General features: G+C 36.2%; 1 protein-coding gene and 1 pseudogene across 1 annotated transcript in view; both read right to left on the reverse strand.

The window, feature by feature from the left end:
* GRM8 (glutamate metabotropic receptor 8) overlaps positions 1 to 17,896 on the reverse strand; it is a 340,790-nt gene that overhangs the window by 47,790 nt on the left and 275,104 nt on the right. The gene's annotated exons all lie outside the window — the stretch shown is intronic.
* LOC139670759 (5S ribosomal RNA) lies at positions 15,845 to 15,960 on the reverse strand (annotated as a pseudogene).

Genomic DNA, 17,896 nt, shown 5'->3' on the forward strand with positions numbered 1-17,896 from the left:
GTTATGATGAAATCAATGTGATAGGAAAGACAGAATCTCCTTCGCATTGTCGCTAGGAGAATAAATACAAAGCTTGTGATTTAGTCACATACTACAACAATGGGGGCAACAGTAGGCTACGGTCATTAATCCAGATCTGTGGATAACTTTGTGATGACTCAGAAGAGAACAGAGCTACATATTTGCCAGATTATAGCACACAATACAGAATCACCAGGAGAGCAGACAACACCTTATCCAGTATAAACTTAGAAGGGCACGGACAGACAGTATCTCATCCAGCAGAAAGCCTGACAGGATAAAGCTAAGGTGTCCAATTTTTAAACACATTTGAACTAGCAAAGTGAGTTTATACCAGATCATCATTTAATACCTTTTGGCTACAGTGCTTCTTATCTGGCATTAAGCATCCAACAGTCACATTTACTGTATTGTGAATCCATGGCTTAGATAAGTACAGAAAATTCCTTTTTGTCTTTTACAGCTATTTATGATTTCACATACTTTGGCTTCACAGTATTTTAATTGACTAAAACAGCCTTCAAATCTCTTTTTGGTTGGTAAAACTTTAGTGTGCCTCAGGTAATGCATCCCATTGGCAACAACTGATAATAAATTTCTGTTTCTGAAGCTCACTGGTAAAGATTCATATTATGTTTTTCATTCTGGTTCATCTGACACATAAACTACAAAACATACAATTTCCAGCATGGCAATATAAAGTTATGAATGTTTCAAAACTCACTGGATAAAGAAACTTTTTTTCCTAATAAATTAATTGTAAATATAAGCACTATTAGGTGGTTACCGATAGAACAATTTGAACAAGAATGGACTCTTAAAGCATAAAATATTCTAAATCAATGTAGAGAATAACTGGAATGAATGGCTAGAGCAGGTGGATTTTATAAGGTATAAAATCTGTGTTTTACAATCTGTATTGTCTGGATTAGTTTTCTAGGCAAAACACTACATTTAGGGTGATATACATTTCTCAAAAAGCTCCTAACAAAAATGTTATGAATTTTGTTATTTCGTTTTCTATTTAAGAAGAAAGAGAAAATATATTCTGAAGAAACATTGTCCAGTGTTTGAAATTGGAAATCCCTTTAAGATACTTGTATATCTGAGAAAATTCTAGTATTGTAGGATTTTAACTCTGAAAGTGTGTGGAAAGATGGAATTTTTCCATTAACACAACCATCTGACAATTCAGCTTATAGCTACATGAACAAATGACGGGACCTAGTAAGAACCAATCTGCAGAGCAAAGGTATTAACTCTGAGGGCTTGATGTTCACATTGGTCTGTATTTGAAATTAGTGTGCAAAAGAAGGTTGTTTTCACCTAATTTTGATGTAGTTCAGTGGACTGAACACTGGTAATGATCAACAAGGGATAAGTCCTTCTAGAAAGCATGTCCCATTTTCATTTCAGCCAAAAGCAATCCAGTTCACATGGCCCAAGATTTACACCACTATGAGCAAGTGTGCTAAGTGGGAATAACTAGATTCATTTCAAAAGTAGACACTTGGTTGAAATTAGAATGCTAATGTGTGTACACTGACAGACTGCTACTTAAGACAATACTGTAGTAGAGGCAGAGTATAGGTCAGGGGAAAATATACCTGAGAGTGAACACTGTGCACTTTTATTATTCCTGAACAGGTCTGTTAAGGGTCTCTTATATGCAGTAGTTAATAACTGAAAAGTCATGCTGCTTCTGGTCATCTGGTTCATTCCCAGCTATCCACAGCTTTCAGCAATCTTTGCCTGTAATGTGTTTTTGCGTTACTATTTTGCATAATATAAAACTAATAGGAAAATCCAGTACAAGATACAACTACAACAATTATCTTAGACTTCTATCAGTTTCTTCAGATACTGAATCAAGGGTCCTGGTTCTCAAACCTATGCAGAAAATCCACCCATGTCATTATTTTTCTCTCTTTAAGTGTTAGTACTATTGGTCCCACTTCTCTGAGATTAACTTTAGACAATAAATGGCAGCAGAAACTGTTAAAAAACAAGAAAGCAAAGGCAGATCATTTGGGAATATAGAACCAGGGACACTGTAATTTCCAGAACTGCTGAAAACTGGTAATAATCAAACTTTAAAGGAACTTGGTGGATGCTCAGCCACTTTTTAAAATCTTATTTTTTTATATAGACATAAACAGTGGAACTTTCAAAAGTGCCAAGGGGAACTTGCCTAATAGAGCTAATTAATTTAAATAAATGTTAAGTGCCATGTCTGTTAAAGTGCTTTAGAATATCCTACCGTACTTCCATTTGCAGTTTTCACAATATAAATACTTTGGAAAACCTGCCTCAACATGATCTAAAAGTTCAAAGGTTACAAAACTAACTTAACTTTAGGCATACATTTCTGAAGATTCTCAGAGGAGAAAGAAACTGACAAAGAGGCCAAGCCAGACAGAAGAAAGACAGAAAAGAAGGGGCTTTTTGACATTGAAAAAGAGTTCTGCATTTCTCCCGCTTTTACTGGTAAAAATGTTTCAGTCTGCAGCACTCTTTATACTTCTCAGACTTTGCCAAGGCTGAGAGCCTCAGATTGTTAAGTAGCTTGAGTAAACATTGGTTTCTAGCAGGCTAATTTTGTCACTCTTATTTTCATGTGTCATCTTCTAGCTGCTATTCATTACAGTATGACACATGATGAGGCAAAGTTCATTGTTAAGTGTACCTGAACTCATCTAGGTCAGCTGGATTGGGATAGCCTCACTCTGTATCTATTAATAATAATAGTTTAAACATTATTATTAATTTTGAGTAGCTTCTCTGAATTTGCTAAATGTCTGATAGATTGATGTGCTATCATGAAATACCTCACATTTCCCTAAGATGTGCTTCCATTTTCTACTATTCCAATGCTTATCAGAGTGAAAACATCAGAAATAGTAGGACAACATTTCTCTAAGACACGTATTCATTTTCTGTGAAAAGCATCATCAGACAAAAAGAGAATGGCTTCATTACTATTTCAATGGACATAAAAATCATCTCCACAAGAGATATCTGCCTGATAGAGCTGCAATTTGCTTTAATGTGCAGCACTAAGATTCACTGTTCACTAAACCATTAAAATACAGACAAAATGTCATTTCATATGAAAACCAAGAACACCTCTGTCCTTCATAAACATTACAAACACAACTCCCTCTAATATGTCAATAATAAAGCTAAAAATTAATGATGTGAGAACTAGGCTAAAACAATATTAGATTTTCATGACACAGTATGAGTGGCACATTCAGATTCCTGGCATCTCTGTTCTTCCAATAATCAAGCAATTCATTAATTTAGCAATGCCCTCAGCAACTGGAGGAGACTGATCAAAAATGCACTTAATAGCTCAAATATAATTTCTGATTCATGTGTCCAATTTATATGTACAAAACCACTCTGTTTTCCATTTTTAATTATCATAGAAAAACTTACTTAATTCAGCAATAGACAAACAATATAACGACACCTGGACAGCCTTCAGAGAGTTTATTTTAGAGGAAATTGGTTGGTTAATATTTAAATGTTTTCTGATTATGCTACAATATCACTTGCAGGAATTATTATTAAAATAATAAAATTATGTGTTTAAGGATATTATTGTTACAAATGGAATTAATATGAGTTCTGGACTGAGGAAAGCAAGTTGTATTTGCAAGAGTTGTGGGAGCAGACAAACACTGTATTTTGTAGTCAGTTAGCCAAGACTTTCAGAAACAGCAAGACTCTTACGTATTCCTATGACTTTTAATAGATATTCAGATTCTTAGTTATAAAAATGACAAAAATATGACATTTAACCGCCAGCTATCACTAAGGGGTTTTTTATTTCTGTCTCAATTTCCTGGAAATATTACCTTCTGACAAAAAGGTTCATCAAAGGAGCATAGCAAGTGAGTGAATTAAGGCAATTTCATCTAATATTTTGCTTTTTTTTAGTTGTCTAATGTGTGTACTCTCACAGTAAAAATTCAAGTCTTTAATGTACCTTGTCCAATCAAGTCATCTAAACCATCAAAAACCAAAATTCAACTGAAACTGCTTCAACTAAAGTAAACTGATTATGAGTCTAAATATAATTATCATTGAATTCAGTCTGCCAGACAGATTTATTCCTTTAAGCAGACATTCAGAAAAGACAGAGGTCAATGACAAAAAAAAATTTACATTAAAATAAAACAAAATAAAACAAAACTCAGAATTACACTCCAGATTATCATGGCAATATAAATCACTATCACATGCCCAAGTAGCTGTAAATTATTTTCATCATTCACCCCACACAGATGTTTTTCCTAACAGCTAATTTCCTAATTTTCTAGAATTTCAGGCATAGACATCATAAGAGTTTTGCAAAGAACATGGGATTATAACTTTGGGTTTACCATGAATTAGTAAAAAAAAAAAATGCAGTCTAATATCAGTTTGAAAAGGAGCCTGAGAAGCTTGATCAGGTGCAATGACTATTAAAGGATCCATGTGAAATACTACAAGACAAGTCATTCTTTCTTATTTGCTTTAGGATCAGAAGTACAGGTTGTTGTTAGAACCCAGATGGAAGTTGGTTTCTCCTAATTGTGAATCCACCTGCCCAATTTCCTCCAGGCAAACCATTTCTTATCCCTATCTCACAGCTTTCTTAAAGATAAAACCAGTTCAATTTAATATAATTATTATTTTAATATCTATTTACATGTATGTATGCATAATTATTTATATGCACATATGATATAAAATGTCATGGGCTACAAGAGGGAAGGAAGGTGTTATTATTAGCAGTGGAGCTTTGGTTTCTAAGCTTGTACTTAGCCTTTGTGGCTCTGATACAGTCTGACTGTCTCAGCGACATTAGGCAAATTATTTGACCTTCTTGAATCTCAACTTTCAGTCGACTGGAAAGAAGCTGTCATGCAGACAGGAGCAGTGGAGATGCTTAAGTTTAAATGTGGGTAAAAAGTTTCAAGTAGCAATATAGGAGATGTCCATTTCTCAGGTCTGGAAGGCATTTTGTCCAACAACTACTTAGATTTTAGAAATTTTTACTAAAACAACTTCTAAAGCTGATCAATATTTTTTCAAATAGTTAGTACCAGAAGCATAATACCTTGTGCTTCCTAAGCATGTCAAAATCTTTTTTGTCATTTCCAATTTCCAGAACTGTAATATCACCAATCTCTGGATTTATTTTTAATGTTCTGGACATATTAACAAGTCATTATCAGCTGGGGCAAAATAATTAATGGGAAGGATGCTCTGAGGTAATACATAAAAGTAGAAAAGACCAGTATAAAAAAATAAAGTTTATTATGCTCATAAATGCAAAAGGTAAAATACTAGCCTTTATTAATGTAAGTATGTTTTTTAATGGGCTGATACTCTAATTTTACATCAAAGAAACCAACCCCACTAATTAAGTCATATAATTCCTGAGTACTGAATAGTTGCATATAGGAACACGCTGTGGTAACCTAAAACTGAGAGTGTTTATTAGCACTATATAGACATTAAATCCCTGTCTTAAAATGCTAACTTATATATGGTTTGGGATCAAATTTTTATTTTTCTTCCCACTTCTACTTTTCTCCTCCTGTGGCTAGATTTGTACCAGTGTGCTACAGAAGTGCTGACCCTAGCAGACTCTTGGTACAAGGGTAGGAAGAGCTGCAATGTATTATCTTCTTCAGTTTGCCAAACAACAAACCTTAATGCAAATGGAATACCTGGGAAACAATTTTATTCTCAGATGGCTTAGGGAGTAGACTATCACAAAGCACAGTGACTAGCAGGCCATCAAGTAAACAGACACTGTTACTACACAGTGTAATTATCTAATGGAGTTTTACATCAATCAAGTAGGCTCTTCTGTTCAATATGTGCAACATTTTTTTGCTTTATTTAAAACATGAATCACAATCAATTTTCAAGCACCTGTTTCTGGAACTAGCCTCTTTATTTATCAATAAGACCAAAAAACCCCCCAAACTAAAACAAAGAATCCAAACCAAAAAAACAGACCACCACAGAAATATCCTATTTCAATATGATTTCACCAGACTCCAGATTTTTTGATGAAAGCCCTTCCAATGCTCTTCTTTCCATATTTTGAAAACACATAATTACTATCAATGGATCAGACTGCAAATCAGGTTTCTAAAGTTATTCTTTATGCAGAGCACTTTCATAAAGACAATCTCTATTGCGTGTCCTTACCTAGAGATTCTCACTGCCCTCACATGTCCCTGACATGTATTTGAAGAGAATTTAATGAGCATTTATAAATAAAACTCATCATGTGCACACAGGGTTTGAAGTCACGATATGCTACCTAAAGCAGACTGTACCATAACTTTGCCTATATAATTAAACAAGTTCAAAAACACTCAAAAACAAACAACCCCACAAAAATTTTCATATTTGGATTTTGAAAGAAATGGGTTTTTTGAAAGGAAACGTTCCTCCATAGCCCTTTTGTGTCATCTGATTAGTTTTGACCAGCTCTAGTACTGAGGCGACTTGAACCATAATGCTTGGAAGTACTTTTTTCTTTCTGCAGCTTATCATATAGAAATAGCCTGCAAGCATACCTTAAAAAAAAAAAGTGCTTTGAGAAAATTAAAGAACCCTAGTTCTGGCAAAGAGTTTTTTACATCACTTTCTTTCTGCCTGGAGAATCTCCTCAGTTCTGCCCAAGGCCGACCACTAGTTGCACGTCTTGATGATGCTCCCTCCCAAATCCATTGCTTCAGTTACCTAATTTAGAGTTGGTTGTCCCAAGCCCAGTGCTCCATAACTACTATATTTCCCTCCGATCTGTGTCAGATGTTTTCATTCCCAATAGGGTTCAATTCTCCCCCTCTTCACAGTTCAGAGTAAACAGAAGGAACATAAGGGGTCAAGCACAGATGCCATTTGACTTTAAAGAGATTTAATACTTTTCTTCCTTAATTTTATTACTAAGTAATTTCATAAATCCTATTGTTTAATGAAAAAAATCAACTATGGCATGATTTTAATTATTTTGTTGGTTAAATGATGAGTTTGTCAAAACAAGAAGCTGTTCTCCCCAGATTCCCTCATGCTGGCCTGTAAAAAATGTACCGTCTTTGAACTTCAGCAGACTTAGATCAGCCCAGTAACTTCAGTACAGTTATGTTAACAAGTTCGTGGCCCATACGTACATTTATTACTTCTTAGGAAGAAGACTTTTCACTCTTTTTGTTATCTTTAATTACTTAAAACTAGAAATTACCCAAGCATAAAAAGTCCCTGTGCAGTATGAAAAAAAGATGTTGATGGGCTTGTTTTAGTTTTAATCCTAACCCATTATTTTTAAATGGTTTAATTTTTTTCCTATTTCTTGATCTGAGAAAAAGGTGCTGTGCATATGAAACTCAAAAATGAATGCTTCTAAATTCCAACCTGCACAGTCTTTCCTACAAAGTAATACCAATACACAGATAATGGATTCTTTTTATTCCCACACTGCTCACAGACCAAGACTTCAGTTGCACTAAAGTTACACAATTCCACAAGAAAAAATTGTGGTCTCCATCCTAAATATTTCACAGTCAAACCATAAGATAAAGGAGAGCAGAGTATTGTCAGAATACCGAATAGAAAATCCTAAACCAAATGAGGTAACACTAATCAGTGTGATAGTGAGTAGCCATAGCACACATCCAAACTTTGGGTTTTGAGTAGATATTACCTAAAAAAGATTTTTAATGGGGGAACTGAAAGAAGAGAGAAGGGGGATTTTGCATCTATTTCCTGAGCTTTCCATTCAAGCATAAGCAGCAACAAGACAACACAAAGGCATCTGTTTCATCAATGGCCTCTCAAAGAATAACTTAAAACAGCACTGGAATATCTAGGGCTTCTCAACTTCTAAATAGTGTTTCGCAGCCCTTGAAATTTTGAAAAAAGTTGCCCTCACCTCAGCAACCTTCACTGACTGTGACAGAGGAACAGAAGCTCAGATGAAATGTGGGGGTCAAGTTTATTTCCATATCTCAAGAAAAGATTCACTGTACATAAACTGTTCCTGATATATTTGTCCAATCTGTTTCTAAGACAAAAAACTTGTTAATATGTGTAGTACATTCTACTCTGAAGCACTTCAAAATGCTAAACACCAAGATGTATGTTTTGACACCATTTTAAGGTGGTTTCCCACTATAGTAGCACATATCTTGTTTACAAGCTCCACTTTGTGAAGAGTCAGATCTTTTCATGATAATAATTTTGAATTTTCAACACCACATAATCAAAATAAAGTCACGTTAGTCCTTTAAATATTACTCCAGCTGGGTAACAAAACCACGTAAAAATTGTGAAAGTCTGAACTAGTTTAGAGCAGACAGAAAACAGACTGTGTTTTATACCAAGATTTACAGCAGCAGGGGAAGAGTTCTCACTGCCAAGTCTGTGCTGCTGCTTAGAACGAAGAGTCAATAATTAAATTGAAAATTCTGTGGAGAGCCTTAGTGATCTGGAAGGCAAAAAAACAAGCTTGAGGAAGAAGTTTAAGTTAGACAAAATGCCACACAGCACATTTAGTCAGAGAAAAAAAAAATGGAAACAAAACCAAAAATCCTTCTCACTAAGGAAAGAAAGAGGAACATATTGAAAATGAGTGGAAATCAGAGGCTTTCAGATGGACTGAACATACTGAGATTTATTCTACGATTCATACTGAACTGAGGAGATAGAAAGCTCTTGAGACTTTAATGGGCAGCACGGAGAATTTGCAAATAGGAAACCTAGTGTTTATACTCAGAAAAGAAGGGGGAAGAAGAATCCAGGGAATTATCAATCATTCGGTTTAACCTGAATTCCCAGAAAAAAATACAGAAAGAAATAAACAAATAAATTTCAGAAACATAGAGAAAACAAACTAGACAAGTAGCAGCCAAAAGGGATCTGTCAACAATGAGCTGTCACATGTCCTTCAGTGAGACAGTAACAGGCAGCATGGATGAGAAGCAAGCAGCCAGGTGTCATTTATCTTAACATTAGAAAGATTTTTGACACCATCCTAAATTACACTCTCAGCCATAGGCAACCTATTGAAACAGATCTAGCCCCTAAGTGTTATGTGCAAATTATATCAGAAAGCTGTGGAAAGATAAAATTTGTAGTTGATTTACTGTCAGAAGGGAAGGGATGGCACAAGGTGTGGCCTGGAAATGTCTATTCTTAGTCTGCTGTTATTTAATACCTGTAATAACCACACATTCAGTTTGGATGATAAAACAGAGTATATGGTGATCAGATTTCAGCAGTAAGACTGGAAAAGTTCAAGATATGCTGAAGGTCAGGACACTTATTCCAAAGGATACTGTCAAGTCTGAAAAAATGAAGTATACAGTTTAACAGGGACAACTAACAGTACATTATGGGTCAGGAAGGACAGGGAGACAGCAGCTTTTCAACAGAAAAGGAGATCTCAGAGCTCTAGTGGATTATGATATACTGAACCTATGTCATACAGTGGCAAAAGGGGCAAATGCCATCCAGAGAAACACAGATAGATACAATAATCTTTCCTCTCTGCTCTGCACTCACGAATACATGAAATGATATTTCTCCTGTACTCTGCACTAGCAAGACTTCAGCCAGAACACGTTCTGAAGGTTAGATTGCTGTGTTTCACTTTCAAGGAGAATCAAATGGAAAGTCCAAAGGAAATCAGCAAAGATCAAAAGCATGTCTAGAAAACATTATCTATATGACAAGATTGAACCAATTTCTATTGTATAGCCTGAAGAAATAACACAGCCTAGGAGGTAAAACAACGATCTTTGAATACATGAAAAGGATGAGGATTTACTTGATGTACACTGAATAAAATAAGTAATAGGCTTAAATTATAGTAATAAGGAGTAAAGTCTGGTGTTTATAAGACAGTTCATAGTGATAAGGGTAGCAAAAAAATGGAAGATAACACCTTTGGAGGGTTTAAAGTCTTCATTCTTGAAATAATGCAAGTCGAGAAGATACTAACTTTTTGCAAGGGCTCGAGAGTCACTTGAAATCCCTTTAACTGTCTTTTGTAGTCCTAAGGAAGATTTCAGGTACTAAATATTTTGAGAATAAACAAAAAGCTAAGGTGTACTCTCATGACAGCCCAATTCTTTGGACTGTCTTTTGCGATATAAGAGAATACCCATTTAGGATTTTTTTATACATATTTATAGAATAAAGTAAATAAGAAATACTACTGATCATGTTTTCCCTATGTCTTGTGTAATTTATGTTACATTTCAAATATTGTATAGTAAATTGCTTTTGTTTACAATGAAAATGTTTCTGATAAGAAGTGTTAGGGAAAGAATGGCTAAGTAAAGAAATCACCGCTGCCACAATAGTAAACTGATTTCCACATAGACATAAAGAAACACAGTTTGGGAAATATTAAGAACCTAGTATGTTAAAAAAGAAGTCCAATTTGGAGTCCTATGTGTGAACAAAGTATTCCCCAAGGATTGATAGAAAAGCTGTCATTACCTACAACCTGAGGCAAAAAAATCCTAAAAAATAACCAAGTATATAAAGCAATAAGTCTGACATGGATTTTTTTTCTAGAGCTCTTGCTTAAAACACAGACAGTCTTGTACTGACTCACAAAGCTTCGAGTGTAGGAGTCCAGTTGCTTGTATTCCTCACAGTGTTTGTCAAGGCATACAGAACATTGCCCTTGAGGGGATTATTAGCAGACCAAGCCCACTTAAACAAATGAAACTCCGAAAACTTAAGTAGTGGCTGAAGGAGATGTCCCTGTCTCTGAATTACTTATGCAAATTCAATCTGTACAGCTCACCTGCTCCAACCAGCCCATAGTGCTGGAGATTGTCCAGCCTCCCAGGGCAGCTCAGTGCTTAATCATCCTCAACTTGAGAATATTCCAGTATGCTTGTGTTAGATCTCTCTCACAGTGAATTTGTCCACTACTCCTAATAGCCAAATTAACTATGCCTAACAGTCTGTTCTTTTCCTGAATAATCTTTTCTGTATTAAAGAGATTAACATAACTCTACTCAGTGCAGTCTTATTCAAACTGAACAATCCTAGTTTGCCAAACCTTTCCCTACAGAGGCCTACTTTTAGATGGCTGATCATTATGATTGCTTGCAACTGGACTCTCTCCAGATACTCTACTTTTCCAAGGGAAGTAACAGTTCTGTTAACAAGCTCATAGCACTGGGGAAGAGAACAGATGAATTACATCACAAGTCTAGATGTTTCTTGCTGCAATGGCCTCTGGCAATGCAGATTAGTTAACCATTCCAAAGCCATTGCCAAGCTTCATGCCTAAGTTTCAATTGATGGAGTTTCCAAAAACAGTACTGAAATTCTCCCTATTTTATCCACTCATTCCCAGCATATCCTACTCACATATTCTACAGGAAATATGTTTACTGAAAGCTGAAGTTACAATATTAGCTATGCATACTTTGTTCCCTGCCTCAAGATGTATTAACACAATATCACCACTACAACCAGTGATACCATTTTGGAAATGCAGAAAATAATTCACTTCCCATCTTTAAATAATTAAAAAATAATTATTACATGTTTGAGGATTTATCAGGATGAAAAGTCCTGAATAAATATTTGATAACTATCCTAAGGAAAATAATACTTTTGCACAATGAAGAGAAATTACAGCAAAGCAAATAGAAAAAATAATCATATAGTAATGTGCTGCTAACTACCAGTTATTCTCTTCATCATATCATAATCACAGAATGCCTCTCATTTTCCCTGTAATGATTTTTAATTTAGTAGTGTGTGTGGCTCGGCTTCGCGAACGAAGATTTGGGAAGGGCTGTCCCCACGTGGGTGTGCCCTTCCAGCCTGCGCAGTGGATTTTAGATGAGGCTCAGCGTGCGCAGAACTGGCCCCACCGTTTAAGTCCTGAGGTTCATCTGCCACGGCCGAGCGAGCTTGGACGGTGCCAGTGAAGTCCTCGGGACTAGAACCTACAGCACCCGGCATTTCCCAGGAGGTCTCCCATCCAAGTACTAATCCGGGGCTGACCCTGCTTAGCTTCCGAGATCTGACGGGATCGGATGTCAGGGAGGCATTTAACTGCCTACTAATTTAGTAGTAGACTTCCTCTATGTAACACAAATGAACAATAAGTAATTTAATCTACCATTTTTGCTTTTAAGAATGAACATTTTGCTTCAAGGTTTAAAGGACAGCTCATTTTTCAAATTACAGTATATATATACATTTCTGTGAGGACAAAGGAGAGAGATGGAAAAGGCTGGGGAAGAAACAAGCTCCTACTACAGGTTTTACACTGGTACCTCACAAAGCAATTCACTGCAGACTTGCTGCCAGCTGTGCATAATGCAAACTACCTGCTATGCCCTGTAGCTCCCTGTCTATACTAAAACTCACAACATTAGCTTGTACCAGGGGAGCAGCTAACTCTGATCTGAAGTCCCATATATGAATGGAGAACTCTCCAGGAAAGCATATAAAAGCTCCTGAATCTTTATTGTTCTATCGCTGCAGACTTGTTTTTACTGAGGAAAAAAGTTATTTTAAACCACAAGTGATTTATTTTGTCATGCATGGCAAGGCCTTCTTTTTGGTTTATTGAAAAAACAAGAATACACCATGGTCCTGTTGGTTATAGCTATTCAAAGAACAATTCATTCTAATCATACCACTTCTTACAAAGGATGATCATAAAAAGCTATAAAATATCTACCATCTACTCGAGAAACCTGTGACAAATTCACAGCCAAACATGCAACTGCAACTCTATGATTCATTTGGAAAACCTGACTTTCACTCACCTTGACAAAGTGGAAAAAAAATCCCTATTCATCCTGTCAAGCACAGACTGTTTCATTGGCCATTTGGTATGATTCTAATGAAGAAAAAATGGTTATCAAATTAACAGCTACCTTTTATCCATTTTCTTTTTATTTTTTCCCTAGAGAATCAGTGTAAGTGTGATTCATTGAGGACAAAAAATATTAGGACCAACAAAGTAAAAAATATCAGAAAGAAGACTAAGTGTCATTGTTCTTTGGTTCTTCTAAGGTTGCTGGCAGCTGAATCCAAGTTCTGCTTCCAATCATGTCTGAAATAGCAGCTATTCTACTATGGGCACTTCTCAAAATTTTTCAGTGCTTTTTCAACATCTAAATTCAGCCCATTTCTCCTCTATTACAAAGCTTTTAACACAAATACAATCTGAAACCATTCAAAACCATAAAATCTCAGTGTTATTCCTCATTTCTTGTATTTTTTTTGTCTTGTCTACATTTTGCAACTAATGTATCCTACTGTTGACTTATCTTTTCAGTCTAACATTGGTCCTTGGTGACTACACATTTCATATTGACCTAAGACACTGACGGTAGAATAGAACAAATCCTGCATCATACTTATTGATCAGTGCTAAGATCAGGATTAGGTTTGTAAATCCTAAGTAGTCTAAAAACAATAATAGCTGCTTCTACTTTCAGCCTTGTGTAGATCGAAGGAAGACAGCAGTATAATTTTGAGAAAAACAGAAGAACTTAAAACTTTTTTTCTTGTCTTATTGATTTCTATTTCTAACCCAGCATCAACAACTTTCAGCCAGATAAAGTGGACGGAGTGTAAGTTTAAACTTTGCTGCCCTATTACATAGGGGCAGAAGAACACCCTGCAGGCCATATGATTGCCATACGATGTTTATAGATATAATCATATACAGAACTAAGTGCTTCTGTTGTGTATTTCACTGTCCTATGTTCTTTTGTTAAAAACAGGTCTTAGATTCAGCAATTTAAAAACTTCTCTCAATTATATAATAGTTGCCACAGGAAAAAAAGGGGCTCTCTGACTTCTTTAATGAAATATAGTGGCCTACAGCAAATCTTGAGATTTATTTGGTGCAGTTACAGAAAACATCAGAAGCTTTTTGAGTCATTTTCTTTACGATGTTACAAGAAAGAAAACTAATGCATTTTGAATCTGTAACTTCCAAAAAGAATTGACTACTTTCAGTGCTGATGTTTTCCTTCAGGATTAGATACAAGACAAGAGTCCTAGAAAAGAAGATAAATCAAATACTGATTCAAATCTCATTGTGATCTCGCTGCCTGAAGGGAAGCTCACTGTCAATTTGGGGTTCCAAATTTTTGCTAGTTCACCAAACACTGCTTAAGGCTGCTGATGATTGTGTCTGTCTCTGATATTTCAACACAGAACTGTAATTTTAATTTATGGTTTTCTTAGTCATAAATCAAGATCATTACAGAAAAATGGATGCCCCTGAGTCATTTATATCCTCATTGCATACACTCCATAAATCTGAAAGCTTATGCATCTTATTTCTAAGAGAATGTTAAAAATCTGTTACTGTAAAATTTATTTTGTCTTTCAACAGAACTCTTGTGTTTTGATGAAAAAAAAACAACAAACCAAATGTTGTAGTTTGGGATTATTATGTAAATTCTCTCCCCTGCCACTAACTGCCCATGCCAGCAGTTAACAAAAAGAAGTAGTTAACTGTTGATCACTTGGGTGGGGGCAGGTTTGTCTCTTTTGGTTTTGGGGACATTATTCCATTCTTAGCTCCGCGGAACTCGGGAGCGGTGGCTGCCGAGGAGGGAAGCTGCTCTGCTGGCACTGCTGGGGCTTCTGGCTGAGACGCTGTCTTTTTTTCTCCTCGCTGCAGCTGTTTCTCCTGGTTCCTCCATCTGGGATCCCGGCCTCTGTTCCAGTCTCACCACCGCCTGCACCTTCACGGCCTGTCTGCCCCGGCTGGGGCAGTGACCTGGGAGAGAGAGGTGTGCAGCTGCTTTTACAGGACATGTAGTGGTTCCCCACTTTCAGCTTTCTTTTTCCTTCATCTGGGACAAGAGACACAGAGTTCATCTGAGAGCTCACCACTCGTCTGTCTCACTGGAGAGGGACTGGAAAACTCCCTCCGCAGCCAGGCAGGCTGTGACATTGACACTGCTTAAGTATAACTTTCCTCCCGGAGGAAAACCTGCTGGGTTTTGTTGTTTTTTTTCTTTCTCTTGTGGTGTTGGGGAAGCGGTTTGCACTAGTCTGTTTATATATAGCAGTTAAGAACAGTTATCCTTCTTATATTAAAATTTCTTTTTCTTAAATTTGATAAAGAGTGGTGTGATTCTTGTGGAGAAGGTCCCCTCCCCCACTTGTGGGTAAACATTTTGTTTTTTTCCCCTCAAACCAAGACACCAAAATAAACAACAAAACAAACACAAATGAATTCTGCCTTTGAAATTTCACTGTTTGCACTTGAAACACAGAATTATAGATTGGCCTGAGTTGGAAAGCACTTTAAAGGTAACTAGTCCAAACCCCCCTGCCGTGGGCAGGGACTCTTTTCACTAGACCAGGTTTCTCAGGCCCCTATCCAACCTGGCCTTGAATACTTCCAGTGAAACATACACTTTATTTCATATGCTTTGTTTTTCCCTTAAGGAGTAGTAGCACATAAATGGATATCCACTCAAGCATTTTGACTACATCAGCTAAATGTGTGATTTTGAAAGCACCAGTAATTGTGTCTGCCTGAAGACCCATCAATCAAAATTACTAATGTGGAAAAATGTGAATTTGGATCTACATATTTTCTCTTCATCATAGCCAGGCTTCGCAAACGAAGATTTGGGAAGGGCTCTTCCCACGTGGGTGTGTCCTTCGATCCTGCGCAGTGGATCTTTTAGGTGAGGTACAGCATGCGCAGAACTGGCCCCACCCTTTAACTCCTAAAGTTCATCTGCCACAGCCAAGTGAGCTTGGACGGTGACAGTGAAGTCCTCAGGACTAGAACCTGCAGCCCCCGGTATTCCCAGGCGGTCTCCCATCCAAGTACTAACCAGGGCTGACCCTGCTTAGCTTCCGAGGTCTGATGGGATTGGGTGTCAGGGTGGCATGGCCATAGTACATATTTTCTCTTATTGGGATATTTAAACACAGATTTTTGTAGATCAAAAAAGAAGTGTATAAGATTGAAATGTTACCTGAGAATGTTTCAAACTATGTTTAAAAAATGTTTGGGTATTTTTGAAAAACACCCAAACTATTAAATTTTAAAATTCTTTAGCATTTCAACTTTTCTTTTTCCAACTGGATTTTAAGTTTAAAAATAGAACATTGTTAAGAGGAGAAAAAAGTCACTCAAAAATGAGCCAGAACAAAGTGAATGAGTTTCTAAGGAAAGGAACAGAGAAACTTGTTATTAAAACTTTACAACTGGAACTAGTTCTGCCTACTACCACTGACAAAAGGCATTAGTCAACAACTCAATCTAGCCCTTATTACAACACATGCAATACAAAACACAGTTTCTAAAAGAGAATTCATTATTAATCATAAAAAAGAATTTGATTTAAAATCATAAGTGCCAGAAAAAGCAAGCTTGTTTCTAACAACTTTCCTTGTACAGAGATTACATGGTTGAGAGATCTAATTTGCTAAACCCACGCATTTGTAGGAAACTTCTATGTGTGACCTGATATGCAAAATACTGATGTAATATGAATAAAACATAACTTTTACAGAAACAACTACTTTTGCCTGGATTTTTATTCATTATGAAAACCAGAATATTTTTTGGAAGAAAAGATTTTAACTATCAGAGTTTCCTGAAAAATAAGTTATTTTTTTCTTTTGAAAATGAAAACAAAATTAAGCAAGCAAACAACAGAAAACCCTGACAGGTAATGTGTAGTTCATGATCAGAAGTTCTAAGGCAGTTATATTTTCTTTCAAAATGATACTAAAAGTTTTTGAGGTCTGGTTATTTCCAGATTATTTAAGATCACTTAATTCAGGCAACCTTAGAGAATATAAGGACTTTACACCTCTTTACTAAAAGAGTTGTAAATGTACATGGTCAAAATCATCAGATGATCAAGTTCTTTGACATTATAGTTTGACTTTTCCAAATATCTGCTCTCAGATTGTCAAAGATTGAGATATCTTATTCAAACTCAAAATTATACAAAAAATTTAAATTCTGAAGATCATTATTCTTTCTTAATTTGTGTTCTCTTTTGTATCTCTCAGCATTGTCATGCATGTGTGTGTTTTGTAAGAATTGCAAGAGTGGTACTGATTAGTATTCATGAAATTCCTGTAACTGGGAGCTACAGTTGCTTCAGATGAAATCTAAAAGGTCAGTTGGCCTGAAGGAGAGCATTAATGTTACTGAAGTCTACAGGAAGAAACCAGCACCAAAGCCACAATGGTCTCTGCAGCTGGTGAAGCCTGCTGAGAAAGATTCCCATAGGGAACATGATACAGAGTCTTTATCTAGCCAGACTCAGCCCTTTCTGCCCACAGGGAAAACCAGCACTGTACCAGGAAAGGAACAAGTCTGAAACTTGACCACAAGGACCCTGCAGAGTCAGTGAAAACTTTGAGAAACCAGAGACACCAGCAGAGGAACCATGTTTCCTGAGAGCTGGGGTCAGAGACAGGACCAGGGCTGGCTACCAGGTGGGAAGACACAGTCCACACAACAGACCTACACCCAGATCTGACACAGAAAAATAAAAAAGCAAACAAAGAAAAAGGAAAAGGAAAAAAAGGAAAAGCAAAAGCAAAAGGAAGAAAAGGAAAAGGAAAAGGAAAAGGAAAAGGAAAAGGAAAAGGAAAAGGAAAAGGAAAAGGAAAAGGAAAAGGGCATGAGGAGATCAGAAATAAAAAGGGAAACCTTTATATTAGGTGCAAACCATGTTCTAGTCTTAGAATTGACAACAGAATTGATATCTTAGAATAATCTTACATTAATTTTTCCAAAGGCTGAATTGTACGACAAACCTTATACTTTCTGACACAGAAAATACACAGATGAATAAAAACTATAAATTTTCTA

The sequence above is a fragment of the Pithys albifrons genome, chromosome 3, assembly GCF_047495875.1.
Source record: "Pithys albifrons albifrons isolate INPA30051 chromosome 3, PitAlb_v1, whole genome shotgun sequence".
Taxonomy (NCBI): domain Eukaryota; kingdom Metazoa; phylum Chordata; class Aves; order Passeriformes; family Thamnophilidae; genus Pithys; species Pithys albifrons.